Source organism: Rousettus aegyptiacus, unplaced genomic scaffold (assembly GCF_014176215.1).
Source record: "Rousettus aegyptiacus isolate mRouAeg1 unplaced genomic scaffold, mRouAeg1.p scaffold_m13_p_11, whole genome shotgun sequence".
NCBI lineage: Eukaryota > Metazoa > Chordata > Mammalia > Chiroptera > Pteropodidae > Rousettus > Rousettus aegyptiacus.
Genome location: NW_023416286.1, coordinates 38,258,679 through 38,276,001, shown reverse-complemented (window position 1 = coordinate 38,276,001; position 17,323 = coordinate 38,258,679). Strand labels below are relative to the sequence as shown.

The following is a 17,323-nucleotide window of genomic DNA, read 5'->3' as shown; positions in this document are numbered from 1 at the left end:
GCCTCACTTGAGCCTTACTTCAGACCTTTGTGTTCTCAGTGTTAGTAATTGTCTGTGCTTTCTCCCTTTCACTAAGAAAAGAGAAAAGAAAAAGTACCAGAACTGCTTATATCTCATTGGTTTCTTATTGTTGCGAACAGAAGTTCTTCCACAATGGATGATGAGAGAGAACCCTGGTTGAAAAGCAACTGGTTGAGGCATCTGATTAGAAAGCAAGCTGGTTCTTGTTGGAACTAACATTTGAAAAAAAAAAAAAAACACTTCTGCCACACTGTAAATTCTTTTGATTTTTTAGAATTAGGAAAAAACCTCTGGCTCTTGCTCTTAGCCACATGGGGGATGGAGAATCCCCTCTCCTATTAAGCACTTGAAATCAAAATACATATGTCTTGTACCAAAACATTATTGTTATATATAGTTATTATTCTTCTTTACCTTTGAGTTTCTTAACTTGGATACATTAGAATGGGTTCCTACATCCCTTCAAATTGGCACATCAATTTTTATGTGCATATGTATATGTGTCATGGCAGGTGAATTCATTGAGACATGGGATTCATAGCTTTTATCTGATTAAAAAAGTTTTCTGATCTAAAAGTAGATAAGCAAACTTGCCCCGTAGATTAATTAATGTAAAGAGTTATTGTGGGCTGACTCGAGAATTTAACCCATTCAACACTCACTTTGGGACAGATGCTTCTAGATTATAAACAACTCACTTAAAACCAGCTTGTGAAACAGTATTTTCTCATAAATTGGAGACTGACTATATAGCTGGAAATAGTTCTGTATGAATCGATGTGTGCAACAAAGGAGTCTACTATTTAAAGAACTCTTATGGGAAATTATCTCATATTCATTGATCATTCCCTACATTACCTGAGTTATGACTATAAATTAGATGTCCTTAAAACAGAGTACTTACACCTGGCTAAAACTAGGTTCTGAGTCTTTTTGAAACATGTTGGGTTTTTTTTAATCCATTAACTTATCTTTAAAAATAAAAGTTAAATTTGGAATATGTGACAAAGACATCAGCGTTTCTTTGAAAAGAAGGGTCACAAGAATTCTCAATAAATTGTAAATCTCCATCACCAGCACTCAATGTGAAGAGCTACCTCCATGTAAGGACCATGACTTTGAGAAAACGGCATTTCCTTTTTCCTTATTCAGCAATATTTCTTTCTGATGGCATATCTGAACGCTACATGAACAGCTATAATTATTACAGTGAAAAAAGTTATTTGAATACAGCTGTGGAGTTCTCTGCACACAAAATAAATAGCTAAATTACAAATAATTAGTGTCTTATTTTTAAATTTTGCTTCATTTAGCCTAGCTCATTGATAAGGCATTTATAGACTACTCCTGTTAAAAGCTTCTGGTTTCATCACTGGAAATACTGTGGAGGGCTTGAGGCAAACAGAAGGCCTTCACTGATGATCTCTTAAATCCCTTCCAATACTGAAATTCTATGACTATCACCCAAAGGCACTGGGCCTCACAGGTGCAATATTCAAGTTTGGGGCCTGAAGGGAAAGTTTGGCGGCTGATTTGCCCCTGTTCTTTCAGCTCATACAGGCTGTTGCCAGGTCTTCTAGCCCAGATTCTTGATTCCAGCTGCTTCATCTGGCTCTCTCCCTTTCATTTTTTGCCTACTTCTCTAGCAAGTACCAACACTAAGGTTTCTGATCCTCATAGATTTTCCTGTTCACTGCTCATGTTTTTCCTTGAACTCATATTCTCTAAGATCTAACTTGCTGGGCTCTGGTGGCTTCCTCTGGCCTGACTTCAATATAGCTCTAATCTATACCTGAGGCCATCCCACCTCCACCTCAGACTTGCTTTCCTGAGACTGACCTACATTTGACTTCTATCTGGGAGGTTATTTTATTTCATTTATTTCTATGAGTTTTATTTTTGTCCAGATGAGAGCCTGATGCTTAGCTTTTCTGTTCAGGCCTTTTTGCTTTGTCTTGGCCTTTCTCTCAGACTTTTTTCCAGGACTTCCATCCAGGTGGCATCCAGATGTGTCAAGAAATAATATTCCCCAATCTCTAATTCTTAGAAATCTCCCTAGGCTACAAACATGCCATTTTGTCTTAGGTACCTGGGTTCTTCTGCAGCTCCTGTTAGGTGTATATATATATTATTTTCTGTAGCCGCTGTCTTGCCTCTTGTTTATAATGTACTCCATTTCATACAGATACTCCTTAGTTATTACATGTCTTCCTAAGAAATCCCCAATTAATTTTTTTTTCTCTACTTTTTTCTGGATATCATTCTGGTTTACACCTGAAAAGATGACGAAGATAATACAATGTGTCCCCCATCTCCTTTGTTGCTCTCAATGTTGGTATTAGGTTGAAAAATACTTGAATCTTAAACTCAACATTTGTAAACTGTTCTCCTTTTTATTTTTTTGTCTTGGTTTTAGCCACCAAGAAACAAGTTAGAGGATAATTTGTGATAAATATGGAAATTACACATTTTTTTTATTCACACTTTTATTTGAACATGGGCTGAAAGTGAAGGTCTAGGCCCCTTACAACCTCAAAGGCACTGACAAAGTAAGGAGGCAGCAGGCCAGGGTTCCTCTTCCTCTGCCACATTTATTCTCAGCGGGAGATATTCATAAATTAAAATGTGGCATTTATTGCTCCAGAAGGCTTTCAACCCTTTGCTCTTTTCCTTTGTGTACATAAAAACAAATAAAAACGCAGTTTGTAAATGCAGTGCAGCCTCTGTTGCTTTGCATTATTTTCATTTATTTGATTGTCTTTGGAGACTTATATTTGACATATATGGACGGCTTCTTATAAGCAAATGGATATGGTAATAAAGCATCTTAATAAATTCAGTCAATACATATATAAGAATGATTTTTTAAAAAATTCCAGATCTTGCTGGTACTGCCAAGAAAACCAGCATTAGCAGATGAAAGAATTTCAAAGTGGAACTCAATATCGATCAGTCCTTTTATTTAGTATTCCCTTTGCATTTTGTTTCCAAAGAGCTTACAACCATTCATCAGGTTTTTTATGTCTAATCTGGTAGACAAAATATATGGTCAAACTCCACTTTTCAAGTTGGGACATTGAAATCTAGGGAAGTGTCTTCCCTGAAGCTACTGCCATCAACCAGAAAAAAACTGTTTTACTTTTGGGGGGACTCGGGATAATTAAATGAAGTCCCTGCCATGTAGTGGCCACAGTATCTTATTCTGCCTTGATAAATCCACATCTGAATTTCTTTATTTAATACTATAAGTTGAAAACAATTGAAAATCTTAACACTTACTTCTAGGAGAGTTGTGAGGAGTCAGTGAAATGGTATCTATATAGTGGCTAGAGGATAAATGTTTCTGGAATATTAGTTCCTCTCCACCCGCTTCTCCATGTCATACCCCATGATGTTAAAATGCATAATCATTTTACACTATTTCCAACGCTGGTCACATGGCGTGGTGTCCCAGAATCATTTAGCAGTACCTAAAAACTTTTTTAAATCAGCAGAGGCAGTAAAGTAATCTGTACAAAAATTCCTTTAGGAGCTTCATCGTGGAGAGAGTCTGATATTTGGAGCTAAGTTCTACCTCTGCTGCTTCCTCAATATGTTCTGATGATTGCACAGTAGTTAGTGTTCAGGCTCTGGCTCTTGACTATTTGGGTTCAAATCTGGCTGCATTCTCTTAGCTGTGTCTGCCAGGGTAAACTACTTAATCTAGCTCTGCCTCAGTTTCCTCACCTCCAAAATGGAATATTAATAATGTTATAGGCTTTCCATGAGGTTTAAATGCATTAATGCTCTCAAAATACTAGGTTTATGTATTCAAGATATTTTAGCAGCTATTATTCTATTATTGTTGTTGTTGTTACTACTACAATGACTACTATTTTGGCCCTCAATAACCAAAATAATAACTTCATTTTAATATTACAAAAGACTTTCATATGTACTAGTTTATTTGAATATTATGTTGATACAGAAAAAAAGGTGAGTTAATTGTTATTATCACTACTTTATAGTAGTGTATTTCTTTTTGGAGGGGAGTAAATAATATAGTATTATTTAAAAATTTTTTAAACAATACAGAGAAATTCAAATTAAAAAAAAAAATAATGTTGACTCCCACTACCTAACAGTAAACCACAGTTAGCAATTTGGTGAACACCGCTCCAGGCACCATTTCCTGATATATATGTGTAGATAGATGTGTTACAAATGTGATCGTACTCCATGTTCATTTAAAAAGCATAATTAAATACCAAATTTGGATCTGGGAATATTGGTGGAGTTGGAGGAATGTAGATGATTTGAAAGATATTTGGTATTTAGAGGCTTCATGATAGATTACATATGTGAGATGAAAATTATGGGACAGAGATAATTTATGGTTTTTGCCATATATCATTGGATCGGCTGGTGGGGTATTTATTTAGGAGGGAGCACTCATTAATGATGTTTTTTATTCATTAATATAGTATTTCATTATATGTATAGTTTTTATATGTAATTCAGTTAACTATTCCTTTATTGACAAACATTTTTAGTTGTTTCCAAGTTTTCCAAAATTCAATTTTCTATTAGCACAGTGCTTGCTTTGCTTAGTTTATAATTTTTAAGAATTATCTATTAAAAAGCCAAAAATGTCAAACAAAAACAAAAGTCCAAACTCTTCACAAATAGCACATCTTAGGTCATACCCCCACTACTGAGGGTTAAGAAGAAATAACCCAGGCATGTTGCCATTCCTTTAAGAAAGGGCCAAGTGGAGTGATGTTTAAGAGACAACTCTGAAAGTCCTCCATCAAAGATTTCTCTCCTTCTGGGTCTTTGCACTGAAAACTCTACCAATAAATTTATACTTTGGGTCTAAAATGTTACACAACTAAAATCCTCTTTTAAAAATACAAAATATTCCTTTTTATGATAACAAGCACATTAAAAGCATTGGTAGAGTGGAGTGAATTACCAAATTGATCACATTCAGAGACCCAAAGAAATGAAGCTGACAGCACATGTTAGTTTTGATGTGGGAAGAGTCAGCCACAGAAAGGTGAGATTATGGGAGAATACATCTTACATCTAACATCAGCAACTCACAATGTAGTACACAGCCTGCCAACCACTTTAGAATGTTCAAAACAATTTAGACACTTCCTCAAATGAGAATCAAATTCTGCACAAAAGATATGGAATAAATGTAGGCCCCCGAGTGTCACAATTCTACTTTCCTCGCCCCAACATAGCCCTTATGAACACATGCTTTTCACCCAAGAAGATAATGTGCCCAGAGGCAGAGCCCTTACAGAGCACTCTGCAAGCATAAGGAGGGGAGTGTTCTAATGGAGACAGCAGTGGCTGGAGTTGGCTGGACTCTGGTACACATGAGACCACAGGTTTCCTTTCTTTGGGAACCAATCTATCTGTCTCATCCACTATGCTCCTGCCAAAATGCTTGGCAGAAAAAGGAAGAAAGGGTCTAGAGGTGAACTATAGAGGGAGAGAAGGAAATTAATGTTTACTACTTCTCTATACACCACACATCTTGCTAGGCATGTAATTATCTTATTAAATTCTCATGATAATCTCTCAATATAGGATTCCCTCGCCCTTTCTTTGCCACATATTTTTATGATGTTCTTCTTTTCCCAGCCAGCTTTTTGTAGAAATTAAAAGTTATCCCACATCTTAAAAGCTTGGCTACAACAAATAGGTGGAAGAAATGGCAAATGACACCTTTTCAGAAAACAAATGTATGCTAAGTTAACAACAAAACTTTCTTTAAAAAAAAAAAAATTGTTTCCACCAAATCATGAAGCTTAAATATGATTTTACCAGTTCTCTGCTAGTGATGCCAAACAATTAAGGCTCAAGGAATGGTTAATTTCATGACTAATTAAAGGTTTCAAACCTTTTGTGGGGATTTTCTTCAGGAAAAAAATCTTTCTAACATATATAGGTCTGTATTGCTGACAGGAAATCCAGCATAAGGAATGAAATCAAAAATTTTTAAATTGATTAGGGATCCTTAATATGCCTTGGGTTTATCATTCTGAACGTCATATTTATGCATGTAAGGAAGATCCAGGAGCCTAAACCTGATTCCATGATATACTTTGAAATTAATCCTCTTTTGAGTAGTTTTGTAAAGGTCTTTTTCCCTACGGAAAGTAAAACCATCAAACTAGTTAGTAAGAAGTTTTGTTTCAGTTCCAATTAATAAACATTTTACCGCTTTTCTCATAGATCTTTTAGGGGGATCTAAAGGAACCAATGAAAAAAAAAAGCTCCCATGTAATTAGAGGTTTCCATTCCTAGTTAAATACACAAGAGTCCTGGTGAACAACATTTGGGTTCTGACTTTGCACTTTGCTCCAGAGGCACCGAGCAAAAAGATTTCCTGCTTCTCACATGACTTTGTTATGCACCTAAAATTTCATGTGATTAGACTCTACCCAAGAAATTATGAGAGTATTCAGCTTCTGCTACTCTGGTTGACCCAAATGAGATTACATTAGAGTTTGGCGGCAGCATATTGACCCCCATAAAATTTACAGTCACTAAAAGAGTGTTTGTTGCCTTATGATTTGCATCCCTTCTAAAAGAATCCCAATGACCAGAGGTTATGCTCCAACCTTCCAAAGCCTGCAGGGAATTTGCTGAATTGTAGGGGAGTCATTGCCTTTATCCCCAAAGTTGTTGATTAAAATAAACACCTTAACATCATGCGTGGGAGGCAGACTTTTATGATGTTAGTGTCTACACATGTTCTAAAATCAGGTTATTCCATTATTTTTATACCTTCCCTTTATGGAAATTAGAAAAGGTACCCCCTCTAGGGTGGACACAATCCCATGCATGGAACTAATTTTTAATAAATGGGGCACTCACTGATTTGAGCCTTTGGTTGTGTACTATGTTCAGTATACATAATCATTCATGGCAGCCCTGCAGGCATATAGGAAAAGTCATATGTTTTGGACTGAGTATTGGACTTGGGGAACAAAAACTTAGATTCAAGATTAATTGGCATTGTGTCAATATGTATTTATGGGAAATATAATTCTTATCTGTTTATAGGAATGTCTTCTTTATTTTGAAAAAAAATTTAAGCATCTAAGAATGACATTTATCTATTAAGTCACAGAAAATTAGAATACTCAGTAGGTTCTGGTTCAAGTATCCCAGAAAACAAGAAAGCAATTTGCTTCCTTTTGATTTTTTTTAACCCTTTTTCTGGAAAGTCTCTCCTTGTACCTCTCCTGGCCAGTCATTAGATACAACAAAAAGCAGGGGAGAAGGAGAGATTGAGCCCTTGGATTTTTCCACCTGGTTGGCTAAGTTGAGTGCCTCTGTGAAGGTGAGGCTATTGAAACCCCAGTCAGACATGCAACTGGCAGCCTGGCTCTGCTACCATTCACACACCACAGTGAAGAAAAATGGAAGATGGAATAATAGAAATAAATGAGAATATGAGCAGTACCTCTCACTCAAACTTCAAATACTGTCTCAAGAGCACATACACACATGCATCAAAAGCTAGCAATAAACTTAAAAACTAGAACTGAGGAAAGGAAAAAAAAAAGAAAGCCAGCGGTAGTCCAAAGGCCTGCTGTGATCATTATGTTATTTTCAATTGTTGTGATCGCAAAACATTTTTAAGTGTAATTCACTTATTTTAGCGGACCTCTTGAGGGGTGCCTCCCAGATTGCCATTTTTAGCCAAGTTATGATGTATGGGATGTGGTATAAAATATTCTGGACAAACACTTAGCCTCCAAGAGTGTAAGCCCCCAAATAGAGCATACAATTAATTTCATTCTAGAATGACCCAGGTTCCACAACTATTTGTGCTTGGTAAACTCAAGTGTTTTCAAGAATACTCTACTAGAGATAGAATTAATACTCCTTTAATGGAGAAAAATTAAAAGAAGGGAGAAATTATAGGAAGAGACCTATAAGACACTGACTTGATTTTTCCATTTCCAAAGATTTGATAAAATCCCATACCAAAAGATAGTACAGAGCTAAGCCATTTCGGCCTACCTGAAAGTCAAATTTCCTCTATATCCTTACCATTTAATTCAATAAATGTTTATTGTGTACTTAGAAGACATTATTTAGAACATAAATTTATAGCATAGAATTTAAAAGTTATGAGAAAAAAATACAAGTTCAGCTCATAATTTATTCAAATATACTTTAGATTTTTACATAGAGTAAAAAGCTGTGCTAAAAAACAGTGCAGGGTGGGAGACCCATGGGTCCGTAGATTTGAGGTCATCTTGTCAAATCCTTTAGTGCAGCTCAAATAGTGATAGACATTTATCAAGGATTTGGAGAATTCTTCTAAATATTTAACATGTATTAACTCCTGTGTTCTTTTTAATAATCCAATGAGGAAAGTATTCCTATCGTATATGTTTTACCCTTAGGATTTTAGTGGCAAAGAGAGTTTATAAAACCCCCAAAACTTACAGGGTAGCAATGGGTAGAGCCAGTATTTGGGACCATGTAGTCTGGTTCTAGAGCTTAAGACTTCAACCACTTTGCTAGAGCACCCCTCCAAATGCTTACAGGGAGCAGGAGAGGAATGCAGACTTGAAGACAGCTGAACTGGCTCCCTAAGAAAAATGAGTTGTGGACTTTATGGAACTGGGGAGTACAATACCCCATCTAGAGGGGGCAGTTCTTACTCGATTTTAGGGAGGAATCTGGGTCCTGTTGCCAGAACTGATTTTTCCAGACAAGCATACAAATGCATTTATTTTACGGGAAATCTCATGACTTAATCTCATGACTTTAAATGCTAAAAACTATTCCAAACAAATAAGCGAAAGAAAAGACATCCGTACGCTAGATATTTGTGACCTCTATTTTGAATGGAGCAGTGCTCCACCTTTTTGAAGGTCATATTGCTCTTTGAGAGTCAAATGATAACCATTCAACTTCTCATGGACATCTAAACCTAAAAAGACACTTGCAAGTTGTTTTGCAAATAATTTCATAGAGGTTATACATAGATCTCCTACAGGTTCCTGGAGTTCCAGAGATGTAATCTCTGCTCAAAATGGGCAGCAAATAGTCAGTGTGTTGTCTATGGCCATGGCACCCTGAATGTGCTTGATCTCATCTGATCGCAGAAGCTAAGCAGGGTCAGGCCTGGTTAGTACTTGGATGGGAGACCACCTAGGAAGACCAGGTGCTGTAGGTGTTTAAAAATATATATATTCAGTGTGTTGGTACCATGTTATTGGAAGTGTGTGGGTAATTCATTGGGGAAAAAAAATAAAGAAAAAACTGAGGTCAAAATTTAAAAATCAAAAGAAAGGAAAACCCAAAGCTAAAATAAATAAATAAACAAAGGAACAGTAACATCTTAAGAATGGTACCTTACTCAGCCTTCTGAGTATATAAAAGAAATTTCTTCATACATCCCATGGCAGCTCTCTATGCCTAGTGATAGGTGGATAAATGTTAGACAAGACCAGCAGCATCTTTCAGAGTAAAGCAGTAATACACAGATGGGAATCTATAAACCTCTGCCTTGGCAGAATGATGAAACAAGAATTTCAGCCTAGTGTTACACACAGTCACACAGGTCTCTCTTTCTCTGTATCTCTGTATCTCTGTATCTCTCTCTCTCTCTCTCTCTCTCTCTCTCTCTCTCTCTCTCTCTCTCTCACATACACACACACACACACACTCTGTACACACCTTTTCTTCACTCATTTATTTCACTAGCAATGATCACCATTTGTAACTAACTAAAAATGACAACTGTAGGCCCAATCGTTTTTTTAATTCTCCTTCTTTTTTTCCCCCTACACTGTCATTCAGAATGTCTGTCCTTAGCTTTATGACTGAAGACACTTTCAGCAGATCTTCATTCTCTTGTAGCCCTGCCTTTCTGTCTCTCAGTCACCAGATGCTTTTGTGTGATAAGGATCACCCTGTCTCCATGCTGACTGGCCTGTTATGGCTGACCTTCTCTAGCAGGTTCCAACTTGGCCGCATGATTCTAGGTTTGTTTGCTTGTTTGTTCTTTCCCACTTCAGCTCTTTACAAAGCAGATGATGGCCTCTTTGGAGGTTAAATTGACACTAACCAGAAATGCACAGGAATGACAGGCAGATGGAGGGAGGCTTACAGACTCAAAAAGCCTTCTATAGCAAGGTGTGATACAGTGTGATCAACTCCACACTGATGATGAACCAATACAGTGATTCTCAACAAAGTACCAACTGCCCCCAAAGAGTAAAACCAGCAGAATTTCCAATGCATGCATGTGCATATGGGCATGGATGTGTGCACGAACATGTTTCCAATGGATATGATCTGTGGACTTTGGAGGAGAGAAGGTAACTACAGAGGTGGATGAAATGCTGTGGAGTATAAGCTTCAGGCAGTGATCTGGGTCAAATAATTACCCTAACTGCTTCTCACATTGCATCACCTTGTTTTTATACTGACCCACAGAAGTCCCGCAAGAAACACATCTGTCTAGTATTTGGTGTAGAACTCAGTTCATGCCATTGCAATTCACTTTAACTCAAGGGTGTACTGAGACCCTGATATATGTTATGCACAGTGGAAATACTGGGAAATAACAGTTAACCGGGCAAATATGGGCCCTGCCCCCAATGAATTTATAATGTTAGGAAGAATGGACATTTCTTGTAAACTTTCATTATTCTAGCTGTTAGTGCAAGCTATTTAAATACAGAATAATCTAGTATCAAGAGATTTTCAGTCCTAATCGACTTTGATTTATTCATATACTATACATTATTAGTACAAAAAATCCAGGAACTTAGCATAGAGCCAATTGCTTTTGAAAGCAGAGAAATATTTCCTCCCATAAAAAGCCATGCACAGAAGCTTGGACTCTAGACATGGGCCATCTGCTCTGTAATTTGCCCAACCAAAGGCAGTAGCAGGCAAATCATGGGGCTTTCATTGCCCCAAAGCTAGCAGAGGCTGCAACTCAGAGGCCAGTGGAGCAGTAGACTCCAGGTACTGACCAACATCTGAAAGTCTACACATTTTGCATGATAGTGAGTTAATGCTGCCTGGGGCCTTAATTATACAACAAAAAAAAAAGTAACGTGGTTTTGGTTTGCTTCATGTTACCATACTAAGACACTCTCTCTCTCATATATATATATGAGAGAGAGTGTGTTTTATATATATATATATATATATATATATATATATATATATATATATGTATATATGTATATATATATATGTAAATGATTCTTCATATATGAAACTTTGTTTTAAGCCTAAGACAGACATAAATACACATTTAGAAATCTGATCCATACTCTAAAGCACATGCCTGATATAATTTTGTATTTGTACATGTGTTAGCCCTATTTTAAAAACATTTATTTCTTTCTCAGAGCCCAAATTCTCATATTATTTCAGTGGTCTAATGAATAATTTATAAGCACAATTTTAAAAAGTCAGAAAACAAAAAACAGCATTTTCTTTTGCTCTGTGCTACAATACTATGTGTAGGAGGAAAAAATGCTAAGAGGTTCTCAATAACATTTAATCCTCTGGCCTCTTATAATTTTCTAGGCAGATTTTCTCCAGACCAGTAGCTAGTATTTCTCGGTTAGAAAAGAGAAATTCTCCCTACTAAATATGTGTTTAGAAATCTGATGCTTGTAGATTTGGCCTATTTATAGTCAATGACCCATAAGAGGGGGAATAATCGTGCTTAATATTGATTTTCCAAACCTAGTGCTCTGAATGGGCTCTTTAGGGAGCTTACACAGCCTAGGTGATCTAAGAATTAACACAGCAGTGTTATCAACCCTCACACCACAAGGATAGACAGCTGGCTCTATATACCAGGAAATATTCAAAAAGCAGGACAATACATACATATTCAAATTTACTTCATCATCCTCAGGCTATGGTCATTTGAACTTTCAATATAAGATGATCTGGTCAAACAGACCCAGGGGATATCCATTCCCATATCAGAATGCCTGGGGTCAGGCAGGATGAGGTTCCTGGGGCTTTAGGAATGAGGAAGCTGTAAGTCTCTACATTAAATTTTGTTTGCATGCAGTGCAAACAGATACCTAATAGCTGGTTTGATCCCCTGCCCAGGAAACTGATGGAAGAGGACAGCCAGTTTCAGGGATGGCAGCAGACTCCAAAGACTTCCGGCAGAGCTGAAGATTACTAGCAAAACTCCAGCAGTGGGAACTTCCCTGAATAGATTTTTTTTTTTTGTCAGCATTGGTAACATTAGACATGGAAACCAAGCAGCCATCCTTTGTTTTCAAACTAGAAAAGTCATGAGTTGTATTAGGTGGAGTTACAAAAGTTTCTTATTGTTGGTTGTGGAGCACACCTCCAGCTGGGCAAGCTTTTGGCACAAGTCTCCACGGAACAGATCACTATATATTTCTGATTCCTGTATGAAGTTTCTTAAGAATTACATGAGAAACAATATACAGATTTCTTGTTTCGAAAGAGTTTAGGATACTAATAAAATGTATTCATAAGTACCAAGTACCAGAACAAAATAATCAACAGAGGGAATGAGGGAAATGTTATGTTTATCTTTAACCAGAAGAGACAATTGTCAATTTTTCAAATGTTATTCAGTGATTTGTGGAAAGATTATGAAGAGTTTGGATATGTGAATGTATATTCATTTATGTATGTGTGTTTATACATATAACACATATATTTTTATATAGTATTGTATAATAATTTATATATATGTTAAACTCAAGCAACTATCTCATCTGACAAATATCACATCTGTAGACATAGGCTGAATAAAAGATCCCATCAAAAGGGGACATTACAAAAAGTTTCCCTGGCCAAAATTTTGCTTCGGAAATAAAAGACAACAAACGTAGTTTATGTCTCTTGAATGTATTAGCAGTTCTTAATGAGAACTATTAACTAATTCATTGTTAACATATCTATAGTTGATGCAACCGAGGCCAAAGAGTTAGAGGAAAATCAGTATTGAGTCATAATTCCTCTGTTATATACAACGATTACTTTATCTTGGCAGCTTATCCTTGGCAGCTTATTACTGCCCTGGTACCACATTCCTGGACCATGTCGTAGAATGGCCCACTGACCTTACCAAGTCACTATTTTACTTATTTACCAATCAATCCATCACTATATATTTCCGATTCCTGTATGAAGTTTCTTAAGGATTACATGAGAAACAATATACAGATTTCTTGTTTCGAAAGAGTTTAGGATACTAATAAAATGTATTCATAAGTACCAAGTACCAGAACAAAATAATCAACAGAGGGAATGAAGGAACAGGAATCGGGAGGTGAGGGAAGGGTGAAGGGGGGAGAGAAAAAGCGAAAGTGAGAGAGGGGGAGGGAGGGAGAATGGGTACAAACTCATATTCTTGTTCAGAGAAGTGGATAAGAATATAAGTTTTAACTGAGTTCAGAGAAAGGATAAGTGAGGCCGAAAATATCAAAGGCGGTCAGTGGAGGTAGAGGTATTGAGATGCATGGTGTCTTAAAGTACTTGATAAGCTGATATGAGTAATGAAGAGAAGGCCCTGGGTATCAACTGAGTTTCCACATAAAGAAAAACAAATAATACTACACCACTGCCTGACATTAAATAGATGTCTCAGTATTTGACAGAAATCTATCCACATGAAGAACTGCCCTGACCTTCAGTGTTGTTGAGAGTAATTCCAGAATTATAGTGTTCGAGTAATTCCTTTCTAGAGCAAGGAAATGTTTCTTGATAGAAATAGCCATAAGCCCTGGGTCCCCAAGGCACTTATAAGCTGAGTCAGAGTGCAATGCAGGGAAAGAACATCATTATCCTATTGTATTCATGGCCATAACACTTATAGCTACTGAATCCTAGAGCCCTTGGTGCAATGCATCCCAGCTACAAACCTTAAGTGGTCACCCGAGGCAGGGCAAATTAGGAACCACTCCAAGAGGCACTTAATACCCCCAAAAGGAAGCTACATGATTCTCATTGCCAAGAGTTTAATCATGCATTATCCGCGTGGTATAAATATGTAGTCTCATCTTATTTGCAAATCTTACCTTTTAAAGCTAAGTGTGCACATTTGTATACTTCTAAAAAAACTGATAAACATATTAACATGCCTATTGTAACTGGCCTCTACGTTTTATAAAAAGCATGCCTCATACATTTCTATACTCTGTATATACATAACTGTGATATTTCTTTTCAACATTTATCACTTTGTCAAAGGACAAAGGTTCATAATATCTCATTTTGTTTCATGATAATTTATGATTTGTCAAATAAAACATCAATTCCTTTTTATCTTTGCTTCATGACTGTGCAAGAAAAAATTGCTGGGTGGTTCTCGCTCCCATTCCATTCTCTGTCATCTAATCAATAATTAAACAGATTTCTCCCCAAAGCTTCATTCTGACAGCCAAAACCCTGGGAATTGGAAGGGGAAAATGGGAGTCGATATATTTACACTTGACCCTGAATAATATAGTTTCATCAGGTGGAAATGGAATAGCAGAGGAAACATTTTATACTAATACATAGAATTGTGAGAGAGGGTTATCTATGTTCTAGAAAACTCAACTCTTGTGTGTGTCTGGAGACTGAGTGAGTTGTGGGTGGGGAATGATGTGGTCAGAATGGTTGCTTAAGGTCAAAATATTAAGGACTCTCTTATGCTATGCTAAATGCAAAACAATCTATTTTCTCTCTTTTGAAAAACTGCCTGGGATGAGTTTTAAGGGGGAAAATAAGAAAAAAATGGGTTCAACCACCTTGCATTAAAAACTGTTTCAAGCCTCCTACAAAGCATGGCCTCGGAAGCTTGCTTATCCTCTGAGCCAGCAGAACTGCACACACCAGTGGGCCATGGTCACCATTTCGGGCCTGGAGAAGGACAAAATGGTTCTGATTGGTACCCTGTCATTGACAAGAAATCTTAAAACTTGCATTTTATGAGAAAAATACTTTGCTTGTATTCCCTGCTGAGCTTCAGATGTTTGTCTTTCTTGGGTGTTGGCCTTAAGTGACGGGTGACCATACAGTGCTGACACAGTCTGTCCTCAGTGGAACGATTATATATTATATGTGTTCCGTTGGTACATTGTCCCCGAAGTTTAAATCCACTTCTACTGTTATAAGTGGTGCTGTACAGCTGCCGTTAGGTTCTGCCAAGTCAGGCGCAGTTGCCGAATTTGTAAAGAGGAAAGAAGCAGGGTTCTGGGGAAAAGAGGGCTCTCCGGGAGGTTACAGCCCCCTGTGTCTCATCAACAAGGACAGTGGACATCCTTTTACAATATTAAAAGCCTCTACTGTCTACTTCTAAATCCTTCAACATCAAAAGAATCCCAGAAAAGACAGGACACATTTGGGTTTGCTGGCAAATCTCAGAAAATTTGAATCTTAATATAAAACTACTCCTGGCAAAAAGACTATGTAGAAAATATACACTTAGGAATGACTGAGAAGATTCAGACTAGAATCGAATGAGTACTTACTGGCCTGAAGCAGAAAACAGTCTCTGAAAAGGCAGGAAAAGCAATTTTTCTGGTACCCAAATGGAGACAGCCAACCCAAACTTGAGAGATGAGGATGCCTGTGTACTTCAGGGGCTCTTATGGAAAGAGGAGGTGTAGGAATGGAGGTAAAAACTAGGACTAGAAACTGGATTTTCCCAGAGCTCTCTCTTCGCACAACTGTCTGTAGATGAAACAGATTGTCGAGTGCCTGGAATCCCTCAGTATATTATATGTGCATGCAAGTGGGCATCCACAGAGACAATATCATTTCCACTAAATTACTTTACAGACAAACACCTACTCAACTGCTCTATAGGGATAATATCCTTATTATTATAAAGAGAGAAACTGGCAACCAAGTGGGAAAGGAACTTCCTCAATTTAATTAAAAATTCTTGATAGCAATCATGTAAAAAAAACCGTGTTTATTGATTCTCAACCTAATAAATCAGAGATACATTACACGGCTCTGTAATATATAATTATTCCCTATATGTCCTAAAAATGCACGATATGTTATTAATCATTATTGTTAATTAAATGTAGTTCATTGTCTATGGTTTTGTCAAATACTATTAATACTAGGGTATCACATAAAGCCTAATTCTTTAATATAAATTATGCCATCTAAGCATAAGAATATATAATCTGATTGTGACAAATGATTAAATAAAACATTTACCATTTCCGTGTCTCTTGGAAATATCTAAATATGCTGGCACACTTATTAGCACTTTACCTGGCTTTGTTCAAACACTGCTTTTCCTGGGTCTGTACAACCCAGCAGTGAGGGAGTCTCAGTACCCAAAAAGGAGCTATATGATCACACAGTAAACCACTTATATCAAATCCCTAAGGCATAAACCCATCTTCCTGCACCTGCGTCGGAGTCACTGAACATTGGTGTAAAAAATACACCCCCAGAACCATAGATCTCAAGTGTACAATCAAAACTGTCTATCACCTTTGGAGAACTGCGACAGATCCGAGTCATTACCCTCCTCCACTTGCAAAGGTAGCTTGCCACTGTTTCATGGATCCTGGCAGGAGACGTGAGAGTTTGGGGTCAGAGACCAGGGACTTTATAACAACAGCAGTACTCAAGAGTGTCAGCATTTGTATTAGTTCCCTGAATGCCGATACTCGCTGGACAGGTGACATCTGCACATGCAAGTGGATTGTATTCCAAAAGAACTATGTATTTAAAAACCTGAATATTTTATATTGGGTAGTAAGCCTGTCTGGCCTTGGCCCCAGAGAGAAACATCCTCTTTATTATACAAAAGGGCAAACAGACCTGCCCTTTGCTTAGGGGAGAGACACCATTTCTATCACCCAGGGCTGTTTACTACACAGACTAGAAAAAAAAAAAAAAAAAAAAAGTCCTGAAACAAGGGAGTCAGTGACACTGACAGCAAAATGAGCAAAAATGTGAAAGACCCATGGAGAACTGTCTCCCCACACTACCCGTCTCTGATGTGTTTGATTTCTCCCTCTTTTATGACTATTTCAACCTTTTCTCTCTTCAAGCATCCTAACAACCTCTACCACATGGTACGCTCCGTGCACCTCGGGTTTTCTTCTGGTTCACTTTTGCTCCTTTTCAGTTTCTTGCGCTGGCTTCTCGTTCTCTGCTCATCTATCAATGTTAAAGTGCTCCCAGGCTCTTTTCTCTTTGCTGCCTGTTATGACTTGAATTGTGTCCCCTCAAAATTCATATGTTGAAGCCCTAACACCCAATGCAATGGTGTTTGGAGATGGGCCTTTGGGAGGTAGTT

At 37.3% G+C, this 17,323-nt stretch overlaps 1 protein-coding gene and 1 pseudogene across 4 annotated transcripts in view; one reads left to right on the top strand and one right to left on the bottom strand.

The window, feature by feature from the left end:
• Positions 1-17,323, bottom strand: part of NRG1 (neuregulin 1) — a 942,448-nt gene that overhangs the window by 491,685 nt on the left and 433,440 nt on the right. The window lies entirely within an intron of this gene.
• LOC118609554 lies at positions 9,102-9,220 on the top strand (annotated as a pseudogene).